Source organism: Oncorhynchus tshawytscha, unplaced genomic scaffold, assembly GCF_018296145.1.
Source record: "Oncorhynchus tshawytscha isolate Ot180627B unplaced genomic scaffold, Otsh_v2.0 Un_contig_5479_pilon_pilon, whole genome shotgun sequence".
NCBI lineage: Eukaryota > Metazoa > Chordata > Actinopteri > Salmoniformes > Salmonidae > Oncorhynchus > Oncorhynchus tshawytscha.
The window spans coordinates 103,495-114,854 of record NW_024609157.1 but is presented as its reverse complement, the minus strand read 5'-3'; the positions used below and the strand labels follow the sequence as shown (position 1 = coordinate 114,854).

Genomic DNA, 11,360 nt, shown 5'->3' with positions numbered 1-11,360 from the left:
GGGCTGAGGGTGAAGCCATCCCTAAAAAAAAAAAAGACGTAAAGTTGGGTCACCAAACAAGGATCTTGATGAAACCATGGACCCTGATATGAAGAGGTGGGTGTGTCCAATAGCATGTGTAGCACTTCATGATGTCTGTTTCCATTGCAGTTGTCAGGATATGAGGTGTGTTTGTGTTCTTGTTGAACACTTTTAGATCCTATGCTATAATTATGTAATAGATTAACGTGAGGATTTTGACCAGAAATACAACACACCTCTCAAATATATACCAATATGTTCATATGATTTCTATGAAAGATATTGAGTTACTGCATAGTAAATATAACATTTTATTCTAGGGGAAAGCTAGTCAGTTGCATAGCTGAATGCATTCAACTGAAATATGTCTTCCACATTTAACCCAACCCCTCTGAATCAGAGAGGTGCGGGGGGCTGCCTTAATCAACATCACGTCATCGGTGCCCAGGGAGCAGTTGTTGTTGGGAGTTAACTGCCTTGCTCAAGGGCAGAACAGAATATTTTTCCACCTTGCCTGCTCGGGGATTCAAACCAGCGTCGTTTCGGTTAAAGGCCCAATGCTTTTAACCACTAGGCTACCTACTTCCCCTATAGTCACCCTAAGCATGATGGGATGTTTTAATTCTTTTAATTCTAATCAATATAGTTGGTGTAAATAACGGAGGTGAAATCATGGGCCAGAGGAAGTGCAAATCAAATGTTATTGGTCACATGTGTCGAATACAATGGGTGTAGACTTTACCGTGAAATGCTGAATACAACGGGTGTAGACTTTACTGTGAAATGCTGAATACAACGGGTGTAGACTTTACCGTGAAATGCTGAATACAACGGGTGTAGACTTTACCGTGAAATGCTTACCTACGAGCTATACAGTTTAAAAAGAATACTGAAATGAACAAATGAAATAGTAACACGAGAAATCAAATAGATACACATTTTTATGTATGTACAGTGGGGAGAACAATTATTTGATACACTGACGATTTTGCAGGTTTTCCTACTTACAAAGCATGTAGAGGTCTGTAATATTTATCATACTTCAACTGTGAGAGACGGAATCTAAAACAAAATCCAGAAAATCACATTGTATGATTTTTAAGTAATTAATTTGCATTTTATTGCATGAAATAAGTATTTAATAGATCAGAAAAGCAGAACTTAATATTTGGTACAGAAACCTTTGTTTGCAATTACAGAGATCATACGTTTCCTGTAGTTCTTGACCAGGTTTGCACACACTGCAGCAGGGATTGTGGCCCACTCCTCCATACAGACCTTCTCCAGATCCTTCAGGTTTCGGGGCTGTCACTGGGCAATACGGACTTTCAGCTCCCTCCAAAGATTTTCTATTGGGTTCAGTTCTGGAGACTGGCTAGGCCACTCCAGGACCTTAAGATGCTTCTTACGGAGCCACTCCTTAGTTGCCCTGGCTGTGTGTTTCGGTCATTGTCATGCTTGAAGACCCAGCCACGACCCATCTTCAATGCTCTTACTGGGGGAAGGAGGTTGTTGGCCAAGATCTTGCGATACATGGCCCCATCCATCCTCCCCCAATACGGTGCAGTCGTCCTGTCCCCTTTGCAGAAAAGCATCCCCAAAGAATGATGTTTCCACCTCCATGCTTCACGGTTGGGATGGTGTTCTTGGGGTTGTACTCATCCTTCTTCTTCCTCCAAACACGGCGAGTGGAGTTTAGACCAAAAAGCTCTATTTCTGTCTCATCAGACCACATGACCTTATCCCATTCCTCCTCTGGATCATCCAGATGGTCATTGGCAAACTTCAGACGGGCCTGGACATGCGCTGGCTTGAGCAGGGGGACTTGCGTGCGCTGCAGGTTTTTAATCCATGACGGCGTAGTGTGTTACTAATGGTTTCTTTGAGACTGGTCCCAGCTCTCTTCAGGTCATTGACCAGGTCCTGCCATGTAGTTCTGGGCTGATCCCTCACCTTCCTCATGATCATTGATGCCCACGAGGTGAGATCTTGCATGGAGCCCCAGACCGAGGGTGATTGACAGTCATCTTGAACTTCTTCCATTTTCTATAACTTGCGCCAACAGTTGTTGCCTTCTCACCAAGCTGCTTGCCATATTCCTGTAGCCCATCACAGCCCTGTGCAGGTCTACAATTTAACCCTGATGTCCTTACACAGCTCTCTGGTCTTGGCCATTGCGGAGAAGTTGGAGTCTGTTTGATTGAGTGTGTGGACATGTGTCTTTATACAGGTAACGAGTTCAAACAGGTGCAGTTAACACAGGTAATGAGTGGAGAACAGGAGGGCTTCTTAAAGAAAAGGTCTGTGAGAGCCGGAATTCTTACTGGTTGGTAGGTGATCAAATACTTATGTCATGCATTAAAATGCAAATTAATTACTTAAAATCATCATACAATGTGATTTTCTGGATTTTTGTTTTAGATTCCGTCTCTCACAGTTGAAGTGTACCTATGATAAAAAATTGCAGACCTCTACATGCATTGTCAGTGGGAAACACTGCCGATTTTGCAGGTTATCAAATACTTGTTCTCCCACTGTATATACAGTGGGACAAAAAGCATTTTTTAGTCAGCCACCACTGTGCAAGTTCTCCCAATTAAAAGATGAGGGCCTGTAATTTTCATCATAGGTACACTTCAACTATGACAGACAAAATGAGAAAAATCCAGAAAATCACATTGTAGGATTTTTAATAATTTATTTGCAAATTATGGTGGAAAATAAGTATTTGGTCACCTACAACAAGCAAGATTTCTGGCTCTCGCCAGACCTGTAACTTTCTTAAGAGGCTCCTCTGTCCTCCACTTGTTACCTGTATTATGGCACCTGTTTTAACTTGTTATCAGTATAAAGACACCTCCCACAACCTCAAACAGTCACACTCCAAACTCTACTATGGCCAGACCAAAGAGCTGTCAAAGGACACCAGAAACAAAATTGTAGACCTGCACCAGGCTGGTAAGACTGGAATCTGCCAGGTAAGCAGCTTGGTTTGAGGAAATGAACTGTGGAGCAATTATTAGAAAATGGAATACATACAAGACCACTGGAATCTCCCCTCGGTCTGGGGCTCCACGTGCATCCACCCCCGTGGGGTCAAAATTATCACAAAAACGGTGAGCAAAATCCCAGAACCACACGGGGGACCTAGTGAATGACCTGCAGAGAGCTGGGATCAAAGTAACAAAGCCTACCATCAGTAACACACTACGCCAGCCAGGGACTCATATCCTGCAGTGCCAGACGTGTCCCCCTGCTTAAGCCAGTACATGTCCAGGCCCGTCTGAAGTTTGCTAGAGAGCATTTGGATGATCCAGAAGAAGATTGGGAGAATGTCATATGGTCAGATGAAACCAAAATATAACTTTTTGGTAAAAAACTCAACTAGTCGTGTTTGGAGGACAAAGAATGCTCAGTTGCATCCAAAGAACACCATACCTACTGTGAAGCATGGGGGTGGAAACATCATGCTTTGGGGCTGTTTTTCTGCAAAGGGACCAGGACGACTGATCCGTGTAAAGGAAAGAATGAATGGGGCCATGTATCGTGAGATTTTGAGTGAAAACCTCCTTCCCTCAGCAAGGGCATTGAAGATGAACCGTGGCTGGGTCTTTCAGCATGACAATGATCCCAAACTCACCGCCCGGGCAACGAAGGAGTGGCTTCAGAAGAAGCATTTCAGGTCCTGGAGTGGCCTAGCCAGTCTCCTGATCTCAACCCCATAGAAAATCTTTGGGGAGAGTTGAAAGTCCGTGTTGCCCAGCAACAGCCCCAAAACATCACTGCTCTAGAGGAGATCTGCATGGAGGAATGGGCCAAAATACCAGCAACAGTGTTTGAAACTTTGTGAAGACTTACAGAAAACGTTTGGCCTCTGTTATTGCTAACAAAGGGTATATAACAAAGTATTGAGAAAACTTTTGTTATTGACCAAATACTCATTTTCCACCATCATTTGCAAATAAATTCATAAAAATCCTACAATGTGATTTTCTGGATTTTTTTTTTTCATTTTGTCTGTCATAGTTCAAGTCTACCTATGATGAAAATTACAGGCCTCTCATCTTTCTAAGTGGGAGAACTTAGACAATTGGTGGCTGACATACTTTTTTGCCCCACTGTATATATATATATACAGTGCATTCAGAAAGTATTCAGACATCTTATCGTTTTCCACATTTTGTTACTTTACAGCCTTATTCTAAAATGGCTTAAATATTTTTCCCCTCATCAATCTACATACAATACCCCAAAACTACAAAGGAAAAACTGTTTTTTTAAATTGTTGCAAATTTATTAAAAAAACAGATACCTTAATTTAAAATGTAAAAAAATTAAAATTTCTGCAGCATTGAAGGTCCCCAAGTACACAGTGGCCTCCATCATTCTTAAATGGAAGAAGTTTGGAACCACCAAGACTCTTCCTAGATCTGGCTGCCCGGCCAAACTGAGCAATCGAGGGAGAAGGGCCTTGGTTAGGGATGTGAACAAGAACTCGATGGTCACTCTGACAGAGCTCCAGACTTCCTCTGTGGAGATGGGAGAACCTTCCAAAAGGACAACCATCTCTGCAACACTTTACCAGTCAGGCTTTATGGCAGAGTGGCCAGACTGAAGCCACTCCTCAGTAAAAGGCACATGACAGCCTGCTTGGAGTTTGCCAAAATACACCTAAAGGACTCTCTGACCATGAGAAACAAGATTCTCTGATTTGATGAAACCAAGATTAAACTCTCTGGCCTGAATGCCAAGCGTCACTTCTGGAGGAAACCTTGCGCCATCCCTACGGTGAAGCATGGTGGTGGTTGCATTATGTTGTGGAGATGTTTTTTTAGCAGCAGGGACTGGGATACTAGTCAGGATCGAGGGAAAGATGAATGGAGCAAAGTACAGAGAGATCCTTGATGAAAACCTGCTCCAGAGCGCTCAGGACGTCAGACTGGGGCGAAGGTTCACCTTCCAACAGGACGACCCTAAGCACACTGCCAAGACAACGCAGGAGGGGCTTCGGGACAAGTCTCAGAATTTCCTTGAGTGGCCCAGCCAGAGCCCAGACTTGAACCCGATCAAACATCTTTGGAGAGACCTGAAAATAGCTGTGCAGCGACACTCCCCATCCATCCTGACAGAGCTTGAGACGATTTTCAGAGAAGAATGGGAGAAACTCCCTAAATACAGCTGTGCCAAGCTTGTAGCGTCATCCCCAAGAAGACTTGAGGCTGTAATCGCTGCCAAGTTGCTTCAAAAAACTACTGAGTAAAGTGTCTTGAATACTTATGTAAATGTGATGTTTCTGTTTTTAATTTTTAATGCAAAAATTGCTAAAACCTGTTTTTGCTTTGTTATTATGGGGGTATTAAAGGTAGATTGATGAGGAAAAAAACTAATTCAATCAATTTTAGAGTAAGACTGTGACGGAAAAAAGTCAAGGGGTCTGAATACTTTCCGAATCCACTGGCACAACAGTGATTACCAGATCAATGTAGAGCTATATACAGGGAGTATCAGTACCAGATCAATGTGCAGAAGTATGAGGTATTTGAGGTAGATACACTACATAGCCAAAAGTACATCTCATTCCAAAGTCATGGGCATTCATATGGAGTTTGTCCCCTCTTTGCTGCCATAATAGCCTTTACTCTTCTTGGAAGGCTTTCCCCTAGATGTTGGAAAATTGCTGCAGAGACTTGCTTCCGTTCTGCCACATAGCGTATAGTGAGGTCAAGCACTGATGTTGGACGATTAGGGCTCGCAGTCTGCGTTCCAATTCATCCCAAATGCAAGTGCAAACCAGTCAAGTTCTTCCTCCCAATCTTGACAACACATTCTGTATGGACCTCGCTTTGTGCACAGGCATTATCTGTGTATGGAAGAGACTTCCTGATGTTGTCATAAAGTGGAGGCACAGATTCGTCTAGAATGTCATTGTATGCTGTAGATTTCTCTTCACTGGAACTGGTCAACATCCGGTGAAATTGCTGAGCGTGAAATTCTAGATACTAAATTCAGATATTAACATTCTTGAAAGCTATATGTATTGTATAAAAATAAACCGCTGTGCGTTAATCCCAGCCCCTGTCAGATTTAAAAATGCTTCGGTGAAAGCATACCATGCGTTAATCTGAGGACAGCGTCCCACAGCTGTAAATCATTTTCAATAAACGATGCGACACAAAAGTCAAGGGAAATAGCAATAAAATTAATCACTTGCTGATCTTCTATCTGGTGGCACTCACAAGAGTCCCTATTACAATAATAAATGTTTTGTTTTGTTTGATAAAGTCCCTCTTTGTCTATAAACCTCAGTTTAAATTGGCGCTGTTTTGTTCAGTAATCCACTGTCTCAAACAACATCCGGTGAAATTGCAGAGAGCCACCAAATGACAGAAATACTCATCATAAACATTGATAAAAGATACAAGTGGTATAGATAGGCTTAAATATTAATTTACTGTTAATCCAGACGCTGTCAGATTTAAAAAAGCTTTATATAGCGAAAGCATACCATGCGATTATCTGAGGACAGCGCCTACATACAAAACACATGAAAATAATTTTTCAACCAGGCAGGTGCAACACAAAAGTCAGAAATAGCGATATAATTAATGCCTTTGCCTTTGAAGATCTTCTTCTGTTGAAACTCCAAAATGTCCCAGAAACATCATAAATGGTCCTTTTGTTTGATAATGTCCTTCTTTATGTCCCAAAAATGTCTATTTATTTGGCGCATTTGATTCAAAATACACCGGTTTCAACACGCCCAACATGCCTACAAAGTATCGAATAAATGACCTGTTAACTTGGTCCAAACATTTTTCAATCCACGTTCCTAAACCAACCTCGGGTACCCTAAAACGTAAATAATCTATAAAATTTAAGACATAATAAACTGTTGCTAATAGCGGATAAAAACAATGTGCAACGCGTTCCTGTTCATGTGCACTAAAACAGTAGAGTCCACCTGGAGTGACACATAGAAGAATATGACTACTTCTTCATTTCTCAAAAGAAAACATTGAACAATTTCTAAAGACATTTCTAAAGACTGTTGACATCTAGTGGAAGCCATAGAAAACCATTGGAAAATCCTATGACCTCAAAAACAAAATTCCCTGGATGGATTTTTTCTCAGGTTTCCCCTGCCATCAGTTATGTTATACTCATATACATTATTTTAACAGTTTTGAAAACTGTAGAGTGTTTCTATCAATACTACCAATTGTATGCATATCCTAGCTTCTGGGCCTGAGTAACAGGCAGTTTACTTTGGGCACGCTTTTCATCCAGGTGTCAAGTACTAAATACTCCTCCCTACCCTAGTGAAGCTTTAATATATGTAGTTGGCGAGAAGAAGAAGCTAAAATTCACATTATGGTCATTCAGATCATTATTATGTGGAAGAATGGAGGAATATAATACATTCTTTAATTGTATTTTTAGTGTTTTATTTGTTTTTATGTGAATGTCTTGTACTACTAGGGGCCCTCCAGAGAGCGCAGAGTCTATTTCCTCTGGTTTTCTATCAATGAAGACTGAGCGATCCATGGATATCCCTCTTAATATCAAAGGAGCAGACTCTCCACAAAACAAAGGGTGAGATTCTGATTTGAGCCCAGCTGTAAATACAGGTCTATGTTTTAATAATGCTGACCTCATGAAATAAAAGATCTGTGACTTAATGTAAAACAAATATACACATCATGATAACAGAGAGTTATAGGTACAGTAGGTTACCATGTGTTATATTATCATGATAACAGATAGTTATAGGTAGGTTACCATGTGTTATATTATCATGATAACAGATAGTTATAGGTAGGTTACCATGTGTTATATTATCATGATAACAGATAGTTATAGGTAGGTTACCATGTGTTATATTATCATGATAACAGAGAGTTATAGGTACAGTAGGTTACCATGTGTTATATTATCATGATAACAGATAGTTATAGGTAGGTTACCATGTGTTATATTATCATGATAACAGATAGTTATAGGTAGGTTACCATGTGTTATAATATCATGATAACAGATAGTTATAGGTAGGTTACCATGTGTTATATTATCATGATAACAGAGAGTTATAGGTAGGTTACCATGTGTTATAATATCATGATAACAGATAGTTATAGGTAGGTTACCATGTGTTATAATATCATGATAACACATAGTTATAGGTAGGTTACCATGTGTTATATTATCACGATAACAGATAGTTATAGGTAGGTTACCATGTTATATTATCATGATAACAGGTAGTTATAGGTAGGTTACCATGTGTTATATTATCATGATAACAGATAGTTATAGGTAGGTTACCATGTGTTATATTATCATGATAACAGATAGTTATAGGTAGGTTACCATGTGTTATATTATCATGATAACAGATAGTTATAGGTAGGTTACCATGTTATATTATCATGATAACAGAGAGTTATAGGTAGGTTACCATGTGTTATATTATCATGATAACAGATAGTTATAGGTAGGTTACCATGTGTTATATTATCATGATAACAGAGAGTTATAGGTAGGTTACCATGTGTTATATTATCATGATAACAGAGAGTTATAGGTAGGTTACCATGTGTTATATTATCATGATAACAGATAGTTATAGGTAGGTTACCATGTGTTATATTATCATGATAACAGAGAGTTATAGGTAGGTTACCATGTGTTATATTATCATGATAACACATATTATAGGTAGGTTACCATGTGTTATAATATCATGATAACAGAGAGTTATAGGTAGGTTACCATGTGTTATATTATCATGATAACACATAGTTATAGGTAGGTTACCATGTGTTATATTATCATGATAACACATAGTTATAGGTAGGTTACCATGTGTTATATTATCATGATAACAGAGAGTTATAGGTAGGTTTCCATGTGTTATATTATCATGATAACAGAGAGTTATAGGTAGGATACCATGTGTTATAATATCATGATAACAGATAGTTATAGGTAGGTTACCATGTGTTATATTATCATGATAACAGAGAGTTATAGGTAGGTTACCATGTGTTATATTATCATGATAACAGAGAGTTATAGGTAGGTTACCATGTGTTATAATATCATGATAACTGATAGTTATAGGTAGGTTACCATGTGTTATATTATCATGATAACAGAGAGTTATAGGTAGGTTACCATGTGTTATATTATCATGATAACAGAGAGTTATAGGTAGGTTACCATGTGTTATATTATCATGATAACAGAGAGTTATAGGTAGGTTACCATGTGTTATATTATCATGATAACAGAGAGTTATAGGTAGGTTACCATGTGTTATATTATCATGATAACAGAGAGTTATAGGTAGGTTACCATGTGTTATATTATCATGATAACAGAGAGTTATAGGTAGGTTACCATGTGTTATATTATCATGATAACAGATAGTTATAGGTAGGTTACCATGTGTTATATTATCATGATAACAGATAGTTATAGGTAGGTTACCATGTGTTATATTATCATGATAACAGATAGTTATAGGTAGGATACCATGTGTTATATTATCATGATAACAGATAGTTATAGGTAGGTTACCATGTGTTATATTATCATGATAACAGAGAGTTATAGGTAGTGTTGTATTATCATGATAACAGATAGTTATAGGAAGGTTACCATATATTATCATGATAACAGATAGTTATAGGTAGGTTACCATGTGTTATATTATCATGATAACAGAGAGTTATAGGTAGGTTACCATGTGTTATATTATCATGATAACAGAGAGTTATAGGTAGGTTACCATGTGTTATATTATCATGATAACAGAGAGTTATAGGTAGGTTACCATGTGTTATATTATCATGATAACAGAGAGTTATAGGTAGGTTACCATGTTTTATATTATCATGATAACAGAGAGTTATAGGTAGGTTACCATGTGTTATATTATCAGGCCATTATGTGTTTGAGTTTGAGTTGATTTTATTTTTACAGGGACAGTGCACATGAATCAACGTTTCCGCAAAAGTGCCGGTTTTAGCCAGCCGGCTAATTTTCAACCGCAGTCCCTGGGCAGGTTATTAAAAACAATATCAATATAGACAATCATTGAGCAGTCAGAACACGCAGAGCAACATAGGACACGCAAGACGTAGCATACAGACAGAGCAACATAGGACAAGCAAGACGTAGCATACAGACAGAGCAACATAGGACAAGCAAGACATAGCATACAGACAGAGCAACATAGGACAAGCAAGACGTAGCATACAGACAGAGCAACATAGGACAAGCAAGACGTAGCATACAGACAGAGCAACATAGGACAAGCAAGACGTAGCATACAGACAGAGCAACATAGGACAAGCAAGACGTAGCATACAGACAGAGCAACATAGGACAAGCAAGACATAGCATACAGACAGAGCAACATAGGACAAGCAAGACATAGCATACAGACAGAGCAACAGAACAAAAAGCAGCAAGACAAAATTCATAAAAGTGTTTCACACCAAAGTCACAAACAGACAACATGGAAAAGCGGCAACACACAGCTAGGGATTATGATCACAAATCTGATTGACCTTTAGCCATGTCTTCATACATTTTGTGAAAGTGTGATAGGTGGTGCAGTTATGTGTGTCTGATGGCAGTGTATTATTTAGACATGGGAAGCTCTCACAGAGAAAGCGGATTTACTGAAGATGCTTTTCCTTAAGGGAACTATACAGTCACCTTCTCATGGCAGACCTTGTGGATCTGCTGCCATATGTTTGGGTTTTCTGTTTAACAAAAATACTGAGTGGAGGGGGAGGAGCCAGGCCATTTAGATCTTGAATACAAGACATGCGTCGGTGTGTTGCACAAGATTTTCCCAAATCAGGAGCTCATGCTTTCTGAGGATGTAACAGTGATGATGGCTATTGGGATTCCTATCAAGCACTTTGAGAGCCTGTTTGTAGACAGACTGAATAGGTTTTAATGTTGACACAGCAAGCTTGGGCCCAACTAGTCAAGCAGTATGTTAAGTGGGGAGTATCATAGATTTGAAGTACAGTTTTGCTACCTCTGTAGTCAAACAATTAGATTTGAAGTTTTCTGAAGTCAAACAATTTCATAAATCGAAATGAGCTAGGTTGAATTTGGTTATCTGAATGACCCTTTTCACATGCTTTTTAAAATAGAGGTTGGAATCAACTATGATGCCAAGGTACTTAAAATCAGATACCACCTGGAGCTTCTGAATGGATCAGGTTCTTTTGATCAATGTATTTAATAACTGTTATTTCCAATTTAATCAAGACAGGCCAGGAGCGGTAACCTGATATCTGCTCTGAGGTCCAAGACCG

At 39.1% G+C, this 11,360-nt stretch overlaps 1 long non-coding RNA gene across 1 annotated transcript; it reads left to right on the top strand.

Moving 5' to 3' along the window:
- Nucleotides 1-4: 4 nt before the first annotated feature.
- Nucleotides 5-11,330, top strand: LOC121844351. Its single transcript, XR_006081953.1, has 3 exons — nt 5-96; nt 7,501-7,614; nt 11,318-11,330. It is a non-coding gene; the product is annotated as an uncharacterized LOC121844351 (long non-coding RNA).
- The last annotated feature ends 30 nt before the right edge of the window (nt 11,331-11,360 follow it).